Source organism: Mustela nivalis, assembly GCF_964662115.1.
Source record: "Mustela nivalis genome assembly, chromosome: 14".
Classification (NCBI taxonomy): Eukaryota; Metazoa; Chordata; class Mammalia; order Carnivora; family Mustelidae; genus Mustela; species Mustela nivalis.
Genome location: NC_139033.1, coordinates 65,428,187 through 65,445,488, shown reverse-complemented (window position 1 = coordinate 65,445,488; position 17,302 = coordinate 65,428,187). Strand labels below are relative to the sequence as shown.

General features: G+C 41.0%; 1 protein-coding gene across 7 annotated transcripts in view; it reads right to left on the bottom strand.

Annotated features, from left to right (window-relative positions):
* OSBPL1A (oxysterol binding protein like 1A) overlaps positions 1–17,302 on the bottom strand; it is a 227,998-nt gene that overhangs the window by 77,267 nt on the left and 133,429 nt on the right. The gene's annotated exons all lie outside the window — the stretch shown is intronic.

Genomic DNA, 17,302 nt, shown 5'->3' with positions numbered 1-17,302 from the left:
GGGAAGCTGGTGCAGTGCCAAGTAATGAGGAGAAAGAGAAAACCTGGAGTGGCCTTGTTTGTGGATCTTTGTTTACTCCCCACCTCATCATAAAAGGATGGTGGCTTAATTGATAATTGCATTTTATAGAAAAACTGACAGAATAAAACTTTGAAGAGCAAAGACTATATTTCAGAAGATAAATGCCTTGGCCTACAGGCAAGCATTTAAATAGAAACTCTGCCTGATTATTTTCTCAAGGAAAACAGCAATGTTAATAGAAAGTCTCTTCTAAGGTGGCAAATTTCCGAAGGCCTAGATCTTGCAAGTTCTGTCCGCATGAGGACTCAGAATTATTTTGAACACAATCTCCTTTCACTTGACAATCTCTTCTTTCGCATTCAAATAGTATGGAAACCAACAGCTGTGCCGGGCTTATTAACATGACTTTAAAACATTTCTCATCACATGTTATACATTAAAATGTACAGATTTTTGTGTATCAATCATATCTCAATAAAGCAGTTTGAAAAAAAAAAACCAGATTTAAGAGGATCATTAACTCTATCTTTCTTTTTTGAGTTTTTCCTACTATTAAAAGGCAGAGAGGTCATGAAGTTTACAATGCAAATATGCCAACAATTCTTATGCTATCCTGATCAACTTTTTTTTTTTTTTTGTATGACCTTTGAAAACAAGCTTGAGAACAAACTGTACAAATGACCAAGATGTGGAAGAACCGTGGATGAGGTCCAAATAACCTTTCCCCTGTTACTTAAGGTAACAGGAAATGGTCAGGAGATACACACATTCAATTTAATACTTTTATTGTTGGCTTCCCACATACTGGGAATATTCTAAAAATGTCCAAAGTAACCCAAAGTAACCCAAGCTTAAAATACTCATGCCAAATTTTAATTTCGCTTTAAGGTACAATCGTGTAAACTCAAAAACAACATGGTAAATATAAAGAACACAAAGAAAATAAATAAAAACCAACCACATTTAAAATAAATTATAAACTGAAAGTAAGAATGGATCCAGAAAGGGCTGCCAAGAGGCTACTATAATAATTTTCTAAGGAAGTGACATAAGCTTGAAACAGAACCTTGACAGCAAGCTTTAAGAGTGAGAGACATTCTAGACATATCATCCCTGAGAGATGTCCAAGGTCAAAATCAGGCAAATGGTATAGTGTTGCTGATGACAGAGTTTCTTAAAAGTATGGGCTTGTCCCCAAGCAACTAAATCTACTATTTTCCACAACTTGCAAAATCCGCACACGTAACTGAAGATGAAGAATTCCACAAACCACAGTGTGTAAACTACTGGGAATCTTATGTGTATGCACTCTGGATGATTAAATACAGAGCGTCCCAGTTTGTCCTGCAGACACCCTTAAAATTATTTTTGAGAAGGTCACATATGCATTCACTCTACAAAGAAAATAATTCTAGAACTTAAGGCTTATTATAGAATAATCCATACTTATAAAACAAAATATGTTCTTGTTACTTCAACTTAAGAAATCAATGTTTACCAAGTATCTACCACACACCACATAAAGAGCTAGCTGATAAATTAGTGCAGGAAGATTAAGGAGACAAGACTGGTTCCCTCCAAGTATTTGAAGTCCAATAAGTAATCAGTAAACATATGTTTATACAAAGCATTTGTGGGAACAGTGGAAGAAGTCTCTTGTAAGGGAATCAGGGTATATTTCCAAGCAGAGATGACATCTGAGCTGCAATGATGAAAACCAGTTTAAGGCAGAAAAAGAGAGTAACAGGTACAAAGGAAATAACAAACAGCCCTCAAACCTGAAAGAACAAGTGTGTCTCCAAGAATACTCAGCAGAGCAAGAGATGAGGGTGGCCAGAGGGAAAAGATGGGGTCATCAGAGCTGAAGATTTAAAGTGAATCAGATCACAGAGGTCGGACTTAACCTGTAGTCATCAGCATGTTTTTCTAGGGAGTGATGAGCTCGGTTTTAGACTTTACAGATAGCTCTGATCTGTCAGAGTCCCCTGGCCATTCTAACAATTGCCATTACCTTGGTCGCTTAAAACAACAAAAATTTAAGTCCTTCGTAATTTTGGAAACCAGAAATCCAAACTCACCTTCACTGGACCAAAGGCACAGTGTTGGCAGAACCACTGTCCTTCTGGGGGAAGTAGGGGAGAACACATTCCTGTTGTCTTCCAGCTCTGGGGTTTGTGTGTACTTCTGCACCTACGGCCACACCACTCTATGGCAAAAATATCCTGCTGACATCCGGGTCCCACCCAGATAGATCATCTATGATCATCTCCTCATCTCAAAATCCTTAATCACATTGGCCAAGATCTTTTTCCAAAAAAAAAAAAAGTTACCAGGATTAGAAGGCGAAACTTTCCACAGGCGGGGGAGGGGGGGGCAAGGCACTTTTCAGCCTCCCACACCTGACAACATGCCACCTGAGTGACGGCTGGTGGGGACAAAGGCTAGAGCAGCCAAACCTGTTAGATGAGTACCATCCTGTTCTCTGGGGCCCAAGGGAGGGGGAGGTGAACTAAGGCACTGTCAGGGAGGACTGGAGGAGGGGCAAGGCAAAGGGAAAAAGAGGACTTCCATATTTGTAGTTTTCACAGTGGGAAGATGATGATGCTGTTCAAAAAGATGAGGAATATAGAAGGGGGCAGAACAAGGTTCCAAAAAAGAGGAGAATCCTAAATATATCCTTATTCTTTGCAACCAACTAGTCTTTAAGTGCAGTCATTTTGGCTTTAAAAATATATCCCAAAATTTCATTCACTCAAATATCTGAACTCCTAATACATGCCAGACTCGATGGTAGCTGCCAAGGATGCAGAGTTCCTCGTGGAATGTACTTTCTGGTGGATGGACAGAGTTGACAAAAACCAAATACTTCTACAGAATTTCAACTACGGGAAAATGGTGCAGGGAGCCTGCAAGTGGGGATGTGATCAAGTCAATAAAGTCTACCATGCTTCCCTAAGGAAGCCCTTGACCCCTGAGCAAAGGTCAAAAGATATGTGTTCACTAAAGCAATAAAGGGAGAGAGCTTAATCTTTCCATTCTCACTTAAATTGCTTGTATTAAAACTTGTCATCTCTCATCTAGGATACCAGAGCCCTGAATCATCAGTCTTTACTCCTCAACACAAATACTCTACCAGAATGTGCACTTCTGAGTAGGGACCACGTCTTTTTCTCTTTGAATTCCCAATTCTTAGTATAATGCTATCATAAGAATTCTACAATGTTCACTTTAAAAAATATGAATCTTGATAAGACACTAATCCAATGACCCTTGAATAATTATATCTGTTGGTTTTCCACTATCTATATGCTAAAATTCAAATTCTTCAGCAAAAAATTATCATAAGACTCATTACCAGCTGGTCCTAAATTACCTTCTTGGCTTCACCTTGTCACTACTTCTCAGCACCCTAAACACTCACCCCTGCTTTGGCCACACCATCTCATGAGGTTTCTGAAAACTATTTATCTTTCCAAGTGCTGTCCTCTTACATAAAGAATATTCTACCCTGTCATATCTGTCTGGAGAACTCCTTACTGACTCTTCAAAAATACTCCTCAAATGTAATGCTTTGTCCAACTTTCTCAAGCAGCCTCTCTGAATTTCTGTAACCCTCCTGACATACCATTTGGTAGTATTCATTAATTTGCTCAACAAATATTTATCGAGCACCCCTTTCTTTGTTTAGTGCTATCCTAGAGGCTGGAAATATATCAGTGAACAAGACAAAATCCCACTTTTACTGAGGAGCCTACATTCTAATTGTAGATCAAGAAACAAATGAATATTACATGAAATGCAGGGTTTTTTTTTGTGTGTGTGTGTTTTTTAAGGGCAAAAGAGGGAAGGGGGTAAAAACTGATACACTGAAGGTCCTTCTGAATGAAGTGAGGGAACGAGTACTATAGGTATCTGGGATAAGGTATCCAGGCAGAGAAATAATGAAAAGCAAAGGTCTAACCAGTACAAAAAGACTGATACCATACCATGCATATTTTCAGACCACAATGCTATGAAACTTGAAGACAATCACAAGAAAAAATTTGGAAAGTCTGCAAATACAGGGAGGTTAAAGAACATACCATTAAATAACGGAATGGATTAACCAGGAAATTAAGAGAGAAATTAAAAAAATACATGGAAGCAAATGAAAATGATAACATGACAGTCTCAAACCTTTGGGACACAGCAAAGGCAAGTCATAGGAGGGAAGTACATAGCAATACAGGCCTTCCTCAAGAAGCAGGAAAATTCTCAAATACATAACCTAACCTTATACCTAAAGGAGATGCAAAAAGAACAGCAAATAAAGCCTAAAAACCAGAAGAAGGGAAATAATTAAGATCAGAGCAGAAATAAGTGATAGAGAAATTTAAAAAAAACAACAGTAGAACAGATCAATGAAACTAGGAGCTGGTTCTTTGAAATAATTAACAAAATTGGTAAATCCTAGCCAGACTTAGCAAAAAGAAAAGAGAAAGGACCCAAATAAATAAAACCACAAGCTGAAAGGGGAGAGACCATAACTAACACTGCAGAGATACAAACGATTGTGGAAGAACATTAGGAACAACGACAGGCCACCAAACTGGGCGATCTGGAAGAAATGAATCAATTCCTAAAAACATATAAACTACCAAAACTGAAACAGGAAGAAATAGAAGATTTGGACTGACCCAAAGCCAGCAAAGAAATTTTATCAAAAACCAACAAAATTCTCTCCAGAAGAGTCCAGGGCCTGATGGCTTCCCAGGGGAATTCTACCAAACATTTAAAGAAGAATTAATACCTATTCTTCTGAAACTGTCCAAAAAAAAAATTGAAATAAAAGGATAACTTCTAACCCACTCTATGAGGCCAGCCTTAACCTTGACTCCAAAACCAGACAAAGACCCCACTAAAAAGGAGAATTATAGACCAATATCCCCGATAAACATGGATGCAAGAATTCTCAACAAGATACTAATCAAATCCAACAGTACATTAAAAAGGATTATTCATTGGGACATCTGTGTGGCTCAATCAGTTAAGCTGCTGGCTTTGGCTCAGGTCTTGACCCCAGGGTCCTGGGATCAAGTCCAGTATTGCTCAGTGGGGAGCCTGCTTGTCTCTCTGCCTCTGCCTGCCACTCTGCTTATGCTCTCTCTCTCTCTTACTCTCTGACAAAGAAATAAATAAAATAAAAATCTTTAAAAAAAAAAAAAAAGGAAAAAGGATGACTATTCACCATGATCAAGTGTCAAGTGGGATTTCTTCCTGGGCTTCCAAGTGGTTCCATATCCACAAAACAACTGGTATGATATACCAAATTAATAAAAGAAAGGCTAAGAACCATGTGAGAGGATCCTCCCCATAGATGCAGAAAAAGCATGTGACAAAATACAGCATCCTTTCTTGATAAAAACCCTCAAGAAAGTAGGGATAGAAGGAGCATACCTCAATATCATAGAGGCCATAATCAAAAGACCTACAGCTAATATCATCGTCAATGGGGGAAAAATTGATAGCTATGGTCAGGAACATGACACAGGTGTCCACTCTCACCATTGCTGTTCAACATAGCACCGAGAGTCCTAGCCACAGCAATCAGACAACACAAAGACATAAAAGGCATCTAAACTGGCAATGAAGAAGTCAAACTTTCACTATTCATATATGACATGATGCTCTGTGTAGAAAACCCAAAAGACCACCAAAAAATTGGTAGAACTGATTCATGAATACAGCAAAGTTGTAGGATATAAAATCAATGTACAGAAATCTGTTGCATTTCTATATATCAGTAATGAAGCAGCAGAAAGCAAAATCAAGGAATCAATCCCATTTACAACTGCACCTAAAACAATAAGACACGTAGGAATAAAGCTAACCAAGAAGGTAAAAGATCTGAATGCTGAAAACTATAGAGCACTTATGAAAGAAATTGAAGAAGACACAAAGAAATGGAAAAATATTCCATGCCCGTGGACTGGAAAAACAAATATTGTTAAAATGTCTATGCTACGGGGGATGGGAGGTCGAGGTACCAGGTGGTGGGTATTATAGAGGGCACGGATTGCATGGAGCACTGGGTGTGGTACAAAAACAATGAATACTGTTATGCTGAAAATAAATTTTAAAAAAAAGAAAAGAAAAGAAAAAAAAAGTCTATGCTACCCAAAGCAGTCTACATATTCATTGCAATCCCAATCAAAATACCATCAGCATTTTTCACAGAGCAGAAACAAACAATCCTAAATTTGTAAGGAACCAGAAAATCCCTGAATAGTCAAACTAATGTTGAGAAAGAAAACTAAAGCTGAAGGAATCACTATTTTGGACTTCAAGCTCTACTACAAAGTCGTAATCATCTAGACAGTATGGTACTGGCGTAAGAACAGACAACAGATCAATGGAACAGAACAGAGACCCCAGAAAGGCGAACTATATGGTCAACTCCTCTTCAACAATGCAGGAAAGAATACCCAATGGAAAAAAGATGGTCTCTTCAACAAACATTAGGAAAACTAGACAGCCATATGCAGAAAAATGAAACTGGACCATTTTCTTACACCATACAAAAAATAAATTTGAAATGGATGAAAGACCTAAATATGAGACAGCAAGCTAACAAAAAAATCCTAGAGGAGAAAACAGGCAGCAACCTCTCTGACCTAGGCCACAGCAACTTCTTACAAGACATGTCTCTGGAGGCAAGGGAAACAAAAGCAAAAATGAACTATTGGGACCTCATCAAAATAAAAAGCTTCTGCACAGTGAAGGAAACAACAAAACTAAAAGGCAACCAACAGAATGGGAGAAAATATTTGCAAATGACATATCAGATAAAGAGCTAGTATCCAGAATCTATAAAGAACTTACCATACTCAACACCCAAAAAATAAACAATCCAGTTAAGAAATGGGAAGACATGAATACACTTTTCATGAAATTGAGAAATTCATTGAGAGATCTAGTAGGAGAGACTTTTCCAAAGACATACAAATGGCTAACAGACACATGAAAAAATGTTCAACATAACTCAGCTTCAGGGAAATACAAATTGAAACCACAATAAGGTATCACCTCATGCTGGTCAGAACGGCTAAAATTAACAAGTCGGGAAATGACAGATGTTGGCAAGGATGTGGAGAAAAGGAAGCCTCTTACACTGTTGGTGGGAATGCACACTGGCGCAGCCACTCTGGAAAATTGTACAGAGGCTCCTCAAAGAGCTGAAAATGGAGCTACCCTACGACCCAGTGACTATACTACTAGATATTTACCCAAAGGATATAAAGAGTGATTCGAAGGAGCACATGCAACCCAATGTTTATAGTAGCAATGTCCACAACAGCCAACTATGGAAAGAGCCCGGATGCCCACTGACAGATGAATAGAAAAAGAAGATGTGATATATATACACACACACATATATACATACATATACACACAATGGAAAATTACTCAGCCATAAGAAGAACGAAATCTTGCCATATGCAATAATGTAGATGGAACTAGAAAGTATTACACTAAGCGAAATAAGTCAGTTGGAGAAAGACAAGTACCATATGATTTCACTCATGTGGAATTTGAGAAACAAAACAGATGAACACAGGGGTAAGAGAAGGAAAAATAAAATAAGATAAAAGCAGAGAGGGAGGCAAACCATTAAAGACTCTTAAAAGATAGAGAACAAAATGAGGGCTGCTGGAGGGGAGTAGAGGGGATGGGTTAGATGGGTGATGGGCATTAAGAAAGACACTTGTGGGGCGCCTGGGTGGCTCAGTGGGTTAAGCCTCTGCCTTCAGCTCAGGTCATGATCTCAGGGTCCTGGGATCGAGTCCCGCATCGGGCTCTCTGCTCAGCAGGGAGCCTGCTTCCTCCTCTCTCTCTGCCAGCTTCTCTGCCTACTTGTGATCTCTGTCTGTCAAATAAATAAATGGAATCTTTAAAAAAAAAAAAAAAAAGCACTCGTTGTGATGAGTCCCAGGTGTTGTATATACGTGAAAATCACTAAATTTGACTCCTGAAACCAGTACTACACTATATGTTAACTAACTTGAATCTAAGAAAAAAGAGGCCTAAAGGAGAGCATGCTTGGCAAGCTGTAGAACCAGAACTGAGGTCAGAGGGACAGAAGTGAGGAGCACAGAGGCAGACTTCAGAATGGTGGTAGAGGGCCAGATCATGTTGGGCTTTGGCTTTTATTCCAGCCAAGAAGCAAAGCCATTGGAGGATTCAGTGCAGAGAACTGACATGAATGGATTCATGTTTCAGAATGATCGCTGTGAATGCTGGGTTAAGAACACTTCTGGCGATAAGGCTGCAGGCAGAGAGAGCAGTCAGAAAACCACTGTGACCACCCAGGCCAGAGATGGTGGGGGTGCAGGTCTGGGTGATAAGATTCTCACAGGGCAAGTAAAGATTTCATTTCATTATTTCATTTCATTTCATTTTTAAGGGGAGAGCACAAACTGGGAGGGGAGGAAGGGCAGAAGGAGAGGGAGAGAGTGAATCACAAGCAGGTTCTACGCTCAGTGCAGAGCCTGATATAGACTCAATCCCACAGCCCTGAGCCAAAACCAAGAGTCAGATGCTTAACCGACTAAGCCACCCAGGTGCCCCTGATGTATTCTGAAGGTCCATCTAATAGAATTCATTGATTGACTGAAGGTAGATGTGACGCACAAAAATAAAACTGTCTATGATGGAGAAGTCAAAGGCTGCCAGAGTCAAAGGTCAAAAGTCAAAGGTTGGCCAAAGCATCTGGAAAGACATCTTCCATCTACCAAAATGCAGACGACTGCAAAAGGGGCAGGCTTTGAGTAGAAAGCAAGAGTTCTCTGCAGGACACTTTAAGACATGTAGGAGCTCTCTTAGACATTAAAGTGAATTTGCCAAGTAGACAGATAGACATGAGTCTGAAATTCAGGGGGAAGACAAAGGCTGGAAATACAAACTTATGGATTTATCAGAATACAGACAATACTTAAAGGCACAGGACTACCATGAGCCCACGTAAGGCCATGTTGCTCAGGCTTTTATGTCTGTATGAATCACCTACAGATTTGGGGAAAAAATGCATTATTTTTATTCACTAGGTCTGAACTGAGGCCTCAGGTTCTACATGTCCAACAAGCTCCCAGGTGATGCTGATGCCTACCCTCAGACCACACCTGGGAGTCTAAAAGACCTAGAGGTAAGTGTGGACAGAAAAAAGGTCACCTGCCCGCCCCTGCGACACTCTAATACCAGAAGTTGGAAGGATGCAAAACGACTGGCAAAGGAAACTGAGAAAGAAAATGAAGTGTGCTATTTTGGAAGTTAAGGAAAGACAATGTTCTCAGAAGGAGGGTGTAACCAATAACTCTAACTGCTGGTGAGAGGTCAAGAAAGAAAAGAACCAAGAAAGAACCGCGCAGTTAGCTGAGCGCAGTGCAGTGGTGACCTGCTCCAGAGCACTATGGGCAAACAGGGTGTTCAAGATGGTCAGAATGGAAAGCAATGTGGGATCAAAGGTTTTTTTTTTTTTTTTTTTTTTTAATTTCACTTATTTGAGAGAGGCAGAGATAGTGACAGAGATACAGAGAGCAGGAGAGGGAGAAGCCGACTCCCCGCTGAGTAGAGAGTCCGACATGGGGCTCGACCCCAGAACTCTGGAATCATGACCTGAGCTGAAGGCAGATGCTTCACCAACTGACCCACCCAGGAGCCCCAAAGGTATTTTTATACGATTTAGCACTGTAAGGATGAGACAGTTGATGGGAACAAGAATTACCTGGGAAAGAGGAGGAGATGCACAGATGTCCTTCTGTAGGTCCAGTGAGGAGCGGAGGGGGGATCCCAGGCACAAATGGAGGGGGTGGTTTCAGTTAAGGACACAACACTCATCAATGCAAAGCAGAGAAGGCAGAACACGCACACGTATGGACACAGCCAGGTGTGTGACGGCTTCAATAGTGGAATCATGAGTCTCTTGGTGACATAAACAATGGCTTCAGATGGCAGAGGATGGAGAATAAGGCATGAGAAGTTGTAGCTGACATAAGCATGAAAGCAGAATGTGAAAGCAATGGACTACAGACAAGAAGTAAAACTGCTGGGCTGCCAAAGAGCACAACATGGACTTCAGCGGCCACGAAGATACAGCTAGACCCACTGGTGTGGCCCTAGATACGTCTCCAGCCTCACCTAGTCCCTTGAGGACTGGGGCTGGAAGGGGGTAGGAGGGATGGTGTAGCATTCTGCCAGCTGAGTATAATGCAAGGAGAGAAAGGCAGGCAACTGATCCCGTGTTGCCCCAAGCAAGCTAGGCCTCAAAGGAGGAACATGAGGGCACACGTGGAGTGAGGGGTGGTATAAAGATGGGAGATGATGTGGGGTACCTGGGTGACTCAGTTGATGAAGCATCTGTCTTCGGCTCAGGTCATGATCCCCGGGTCCTAAGACGCAGCTTCATATCAGGCTCCCTGCTCAGCAGGAGAGTCTGCTTCTCCCTCTCCTTCCCTCTCCACTCATGAGCTCTCTCGCTCTCACTCTCTCTCACAGAAGTAAAAAAAAAAAAATAAAACCTTTTTTAAAAAACGGAGGTGATATGGTGCAGTCAAAACAATGTTGGGATCAAGGTTTCCTGAGAGAGTGGGTCCAAAGACAGGAGACAAGTGTCAAACCGTGGCCCAGACCAAACAGAGAGGACGGTATTGACATAGTTCCTGAGAAAGGCAAACTCGAGGCCACGTGTCAGAGCGAGGAGGTAGGGTGGGCTGGAGGGGCGGATCCCTTGTACACTGCACTGACTCTCCATGCATTCATCTACTGTCTTGCACTGACTGCGAACCCCCCAGATCAAAGGGTCGGGTCTTAGCTATCTTGGTATAGCTGTGCCTAACAAAGCACATGGCACACAGTAGGCACTCAACAGTTGTGTCTGCTTAGTGAAATCCTCTCCGTGCTAAGGACAGTACAAAATGCATGTAGCTTACAGTAAATATTTAATGGAGACATCAATTTAGTCAATAACAGTATTTCAGAAAACGAAGATGGACCCAGAAGGTCAAGCCAAATCCTAAAAGATAAATTACACTCAGCAAGTTTACTGACAACATGTAGAGAAATATAAGTAAGCTGCTGGATAGTTGTTTAATATTACAAAACCAAAACTAGATGAAGAGCCCCTGCCACTCATTGGATTTTCTCCAGAATGTTTCTTCATGTTACAAATGGAAGATGTTTAATGACAGCCATATTCTGTGGTACTCAATTTGCTGTCTATCACATCAATTAATTAATATTTTTTGTACTGGGCAGTAGAGAAAATACAAAAGTTAATATGACAAGGTTTCTACCCTTAAGGGAAACATAGTGATAAGGAATAGCAGTGATAAGGATAGAGAGATAAGGATGGAATGCACAGAAAGTTACATAATGAGAAAAAGGGCAAGAATAAGGCAGAATGGCTAATTCCCAGAAAAAGGGGAGGGGGGAACAAGAGAGAAGAGAGTGCTAGGAATACAGAGGGAGGTGGTAACGCCAGGCACTAGGCAGGGGCAGACGACATTAAAGACAAAAGGAACAAGGCCAGATAAGAAACGCACAGCTACTTCAAAAATAAACTGTAGAAGGAGACAACAGTGACCATGGTGATCAGATCCCGTGTCTTCTAGATGGAAGATGTCAGTGGGGATGGTATCACGTGTTCTCCACTAGGGCCTCGAGTACTTACTGGATTAAACTCTGACATAGGTCATGACTGGTCCTGTGTTACTCTCCTCCAGAAGAAACCAAAATTGTTATATTACCACTTTCCGTTTTGAAAGATTTGACTTAAAAAGACATGAGTACCACCCTTGGAACTGCTGAGAAATGCTAAAACTGGCTTCAATTTCATGACATAACCATCTATCGGTTTTGCCAGTCTACACTATTGGATTGTATGCATTATTCATGCACACTTCGACCAAAATAGCATTAAGAGGAAAACCTAGCAAGAAAGCCTTTCTTGAGCAACTGATCTCAACATGTTTCTAAAAAGGAAAATGAACAGACAGTAAGAAAACCAATACATTTTAAAGTTATAATATCCAAAAGGCAGGAATTTTGGTGAAACTGCTAGCTCCATCATACCAGTTCTAAACAGTAATAGCCACAAAATTATTTAACTGGTAACAAACGTTTCAAAAATAATTCCTTCGAAGATGATCAGAGATTCACAAAGTCAAGCACCCTGAACTGTCCCCACCCTTGCTACTATTTCCATGCCCCCACACCGTGCTCTCTGTGAGCAGGTCTCACAGCCCCAAGTGGATTGTAAATTCCTCAAGAACAAATTTTATCTCTTAGAACCACCTCACCCCAGCTCACTCCTTGTCTGCCATCCGTCCTCTCCTACACGGAATCCACAGTGCAGCGTGCAGACTGTATGAAATCAGCAAGCACTCCTGATTCTCTTGTGCTTGTATTGAATACCAATATATTTTTAGGGAGGACAGAAATACCAGTGGCATTTGTCCAAAGCCTGCATTCAACATTGAGAGGAACTCAGGGATTTAGGAAGATAGGGTAATCGTGATCATACAGAGACCACCAGTACAGTCCCATGAAGAGGTGCCAGTGAGGGAACGCAAAACAAGAAATGAATAATTCTGCCAGGGGGAGTCAGCAAAGACTACTCCGGGGAGGAGGTAAGTTAGTGATATTTGAGAGCTCTGGTAGGAGCAGAGGGTAGAATACAGAAAAACTGCAACGGAAAGGGTAGGAATACAAACAAGGACCCACACTCTTCTTCCCTAAAGTGCTTCTTTCTATTATTTCTACATTTCATTTGCTTGCAGAACAGTTTTCTCCAGAGAACCAGTTTTCCTTTCGTTTCTCTTTATATCTTGTTGATTCAGTGTGCATGACTGGCTTAGCCCCTGTACCAGGAAGGGGTCACTTTATAGAAAGATCAGCAATTTCACTCAACATAACCATTTTACTTCTTTTCTTAAACATACATACATACACACACACACACACACACAATTAGATGTTGCTCCTTTTAAATCATGTTACACAACAAAATTCAACCAAATTGCGAATAAGAAATCTATTTGCTTCACGAATTTTTCATGAAATCTTTAGTCATCAAGTATACTTGAAAAATAATGTAAAAATGACCAAGCAATCCCAAAGCACTGGAAAAATTAGTCTATACTGTATGCTTGCATCAATGTCTTGTCTCACCCGCTATATTAGATTCTCATTGATCCTGCTTATTTGCAAAACCTAAAGCGACATAAGAGAAAAGTAGCCAAGAGAAAACAGGAAGTCACATGGCCTTTAAGTCTAAACAAATAAAATTATCCTTTTATTTTAAAGGAAGTAAAAGAAACTGTAAAAGCAACTTTTAAAAAGAAGATTAAACATTGAGTCAAAATAATTTACAAATATTTCAAGAAAAGAATCTTTAAAAATCTTTTTACATCTTTTAAATATTAGCTTGATTTAATCTTTTATTATGAATCAACAATTAAAAATAAGCTTTAAAAAAATGCTTTAAATGAAGTATAGTTTTGCATACCTTTTCTTGGTCTTATTTAACTCCACACCTAGTAGTCTGCTGTCACTATCATGCTGCAGGGCTGGAGGAATGCTAGGGTGGCTAATGCAGTTAAGTGAAGGGAGTAAGGGGACAAGACTGATTTGAGGACACAGGCAGGATGGGGATGATGCCAGGAGCCTTGAAGGCATGTTATGGAGTCTGATTTTTATCTCAGTGCCATGAGAAGCCACCACAGGATTTTAGGCAGGGGAATGCAATGAGGTGGCCGTCTACAAAGTGTCATTGTGGGTGGGGTATAGAGAGTGAACTTCAGGAGGGCAAGGTTGGAAGCATGGTAGTTAAGAAGCTGGACAGGAGTGGGAGTGAGTATGGCACAGGTGACAGCTCAGTGTGCTGGATGCCATTTTAAGTGTACATGTTTATCACAGTGAGCTCATGACCCACTTGCAGATGAAGAAATGAGGTACAGAAAAGCGAAGTAACTTCCAAAGGATATAGGAATTAGTAGAGTCATAATTTATCAACAGCCTCCAGCCCCAGCACCTACCTTTAACCTTATAGTAATAGAACATACATGGCTTTGAGGTAAGATTTTAAGACAGAATGAACAAGCTTTGGGCTGGGTTTCATGGATGGGCACATCAATGTCACAAACCACTCTGAGGTGTCGGTGTCTGGCTTTAGAAGAGGAAAGAGATGCCATTTACTAAAATGAGGTAAACTCTAGGAGGCGGAAGATCTAAGAGAAAGATAAAAACTCATTTGTTTTTCCACCTGATAGTTGAGTCAGGGTTAGAGATATAAATTTGGAGACTGTGGTGGTCAGACTAATGGTCCCCCAAACATGCCCATATCCTAACCTCCAGAACCTGTGGCTATATTACCTTACATGGTAAGAGGACTCTGCAGATGTGGCTGGGACCTTGAGATGGAGAGCTTACCCTGGGTGGGCCCCTTGATATCCCTAAGGTCCTTTAAAAAAGTGAGAGAGAAAAGTCAGAGTCAGAGAGAGCATCTGGAAGATGTCACACTGCTAGTTTTGGGGGTGGAGGATGGAGCCTCAAGTCAACAGATGCAGATGCAGGTGGTCTCTAGAAATTAAAAAAGGCAAGGAAAATAGATGCTCCCCCAGAGCCTCCAGAAGAAACACAGCTCTAACTAAGACCTTCATTTTGGGACTTCTGACCTCCAGCACTGTAAGAAAATAAATCTGTGCTGTTCAAGCACATTCGTGGTAATCTGCTATAGTAGCAACAGGAAACTACTACAGGAATTTTAAGTTAGTATTTTAAATGATGTGGTATTGAAAGGGAAGGTAAAAAAAAAAAACAATAACCAAACAGCAGTTCTGGAGAAAGTACAAGGAGATGGGGACATGAACAAATGAAGAGGGGATGGCTTTCACTGAGGAGGGACACTTCTTCTCTTTTAACAGAGAGGAAGTCGTTCCCAAATGATGGCTTTTATTATCTCAGTGAAGATATGGCTAGGTCATCAGTAGCCCACAGCTTGAACCCAGGGCACTGGACTCAACCTTAATGCAGTTATACACGCATCAAATGATTTTCAAGATTTCTAGTAGGAAATAGTAGGAGTGGCCACAGAAAGTACTCTGTTCAGGCAAATGCAGCACAACTCAGGCGAGCCATTCAGGGCAGGAAGGAGCAAAGGCATGGCACCTGTCCCTCTCCTTCATTTCTACAACCACAGTAGAACATGCTAATTGACCTAGACACTTGCACGAAGGCTCATGATACTCCTCAACACAGCAAACCATAAAGCAACAAGTACTGCAGACCAGTCTGAATTCTGTGCTGTTATTTGCCAGTCCTCACCTGGGGACTACAGTCCTTTTTAATCTCTTCCTCCCAGAGGAGATGATCTGGGAGAGTGTTTTGGGTGCTAAAATATGAGAAGCAGAAAGATGACAGTAGCTGCTAAATGTCTATCAAGAAGAGAATGATCAAGAAAACAGTGGTGAATCATATCCCGGACTTTTACACAACCTTTAAAAAGAATGAGCTAGAGTTGTACTACCGAAGGGAAAGATTTCCAAGTTACGTTGTTACACGAAACTGCAGAGCCAGAAAGATCATCCGCTACTTCCACTCCTGATTCGCAACCAAGGAAGCCATATGAACGTGTACACATACGCAGGGGACTGCTTTAAAAAGGCCTGGAAGAGAATGGATCAGGCTGTCAGTAGAACTTATAAGGAAGAGTACATAACTAGGATAAGGGATGAACAGAGAACTTCACTGGGTAATGCACGTTCTTTTCTCTTTCTTTCTTTCTTTTTTTTTTTTTTTTAAGATTTTATTTATTTGACAGAGAGAATGAGAGATCACAAGTAGGCTGAGAGGCAGGCAGAGAGAGAGAGGGGAGTAGGCTCCCCACTGAGCAGGGAGCCTGATGTGGAGATCCCTCCCAGGACTCTGAGATCATGACCTGAGCCGAAGGCAGCGGCTTAATCCGCTGAGCCACCCAGGCGCCCCTGCACGCACTTTCATACTGAGTCATTTATAACAATTTTTCTTAATGAACATTAAATTTTTTCTCTTTTTAAAACAAACAAACAAACAAAAAAAACCATAAAAGATAAGCTGAAGTGTCTGGGCTCTTGTATATGATCCCTCTAGGGACTTTCCCTTTTGGATGCCCTAAACGGAAGGAATACAGAAGATAACACTATCGGACTTGGCACAGGGAAGGTGTGAAAAAAATGTTTGTAGCCTCTAATGTCATTCCTCCTCCCTTCCCACTTCTCTCACTCGTGTTAAATACTTCCTTTGCCCTGCCACTCATCCCACTGCTTTCAAATCCTAGCTTCACTTTCCCTCCCCAGTGAGTCACTCCTTTCACTAATGCCTTATCTAAGACAACATCATCATCAGTATAATCTTTTCTCTAATGATTCCAAAATCTGGCTATTAAAATTACTTCTCATTCTTTTCATTGTATCATACTTCCCACAATAAAAGTCCTATTTGCTCTGTTTATCTCACATAACAAATCTCTTTGCCAAAATCCCACCAAACAATCATTTTCCCTGTCTTAGATGATCACCATTTTAATTTCCTCAACCCCGTCTTCTTTAGTTCTCATTTCTATTACCTCTCACGGTGCTTCCTTTAATCTCCTACTTCAAATGTGGTCCTTTCACTCCCTATCCACTGGGATCTCCTGCTTTCCTGGTCAAGTTCAACAAGAAGAGTAATTGCGTACATCCATCTATTCTTTTAAGAACTTGATTTCCTCACATAAGAGAGCTGTTCTCAGCCTCACTCATCTCCAGCCACTCTCTGACACACACTCACCTCAGAAACTCTGAAGTAAATTCTTCAAAGGTCAAAATTGCTTAGTGGGCCATCCCCTCCCAAGTCATTTAGCTCCCCACATGCATCTATTTTTGGAGTACCTAGTACGCATCAGGCCCCGTCCTAAACACAGTTTAAACACAAGAACTCATTTAAACCTGACTCAGCCTGTGTAAATGGATATACTTATCCCCATTTTAAATACGTGTCAACACAGAACCTGAGAGGTCACAGAACTTGTCCAAGGTCACACGGTCGGCTAATGTCAGAGGCAGGATTCCAATTTAGACAATGGAGTTCATGCACATCAGTTTGTCAGGCTTTTGGCATGTATTTCTGAGGCAGAATTAAGCACTTCTCTCTGCTCCAGCCCACCGAGGGGTCATCGCTACTCTGGCACTCAGCATACTGTACACTAACCACATCCCTCATCTGAACCCTC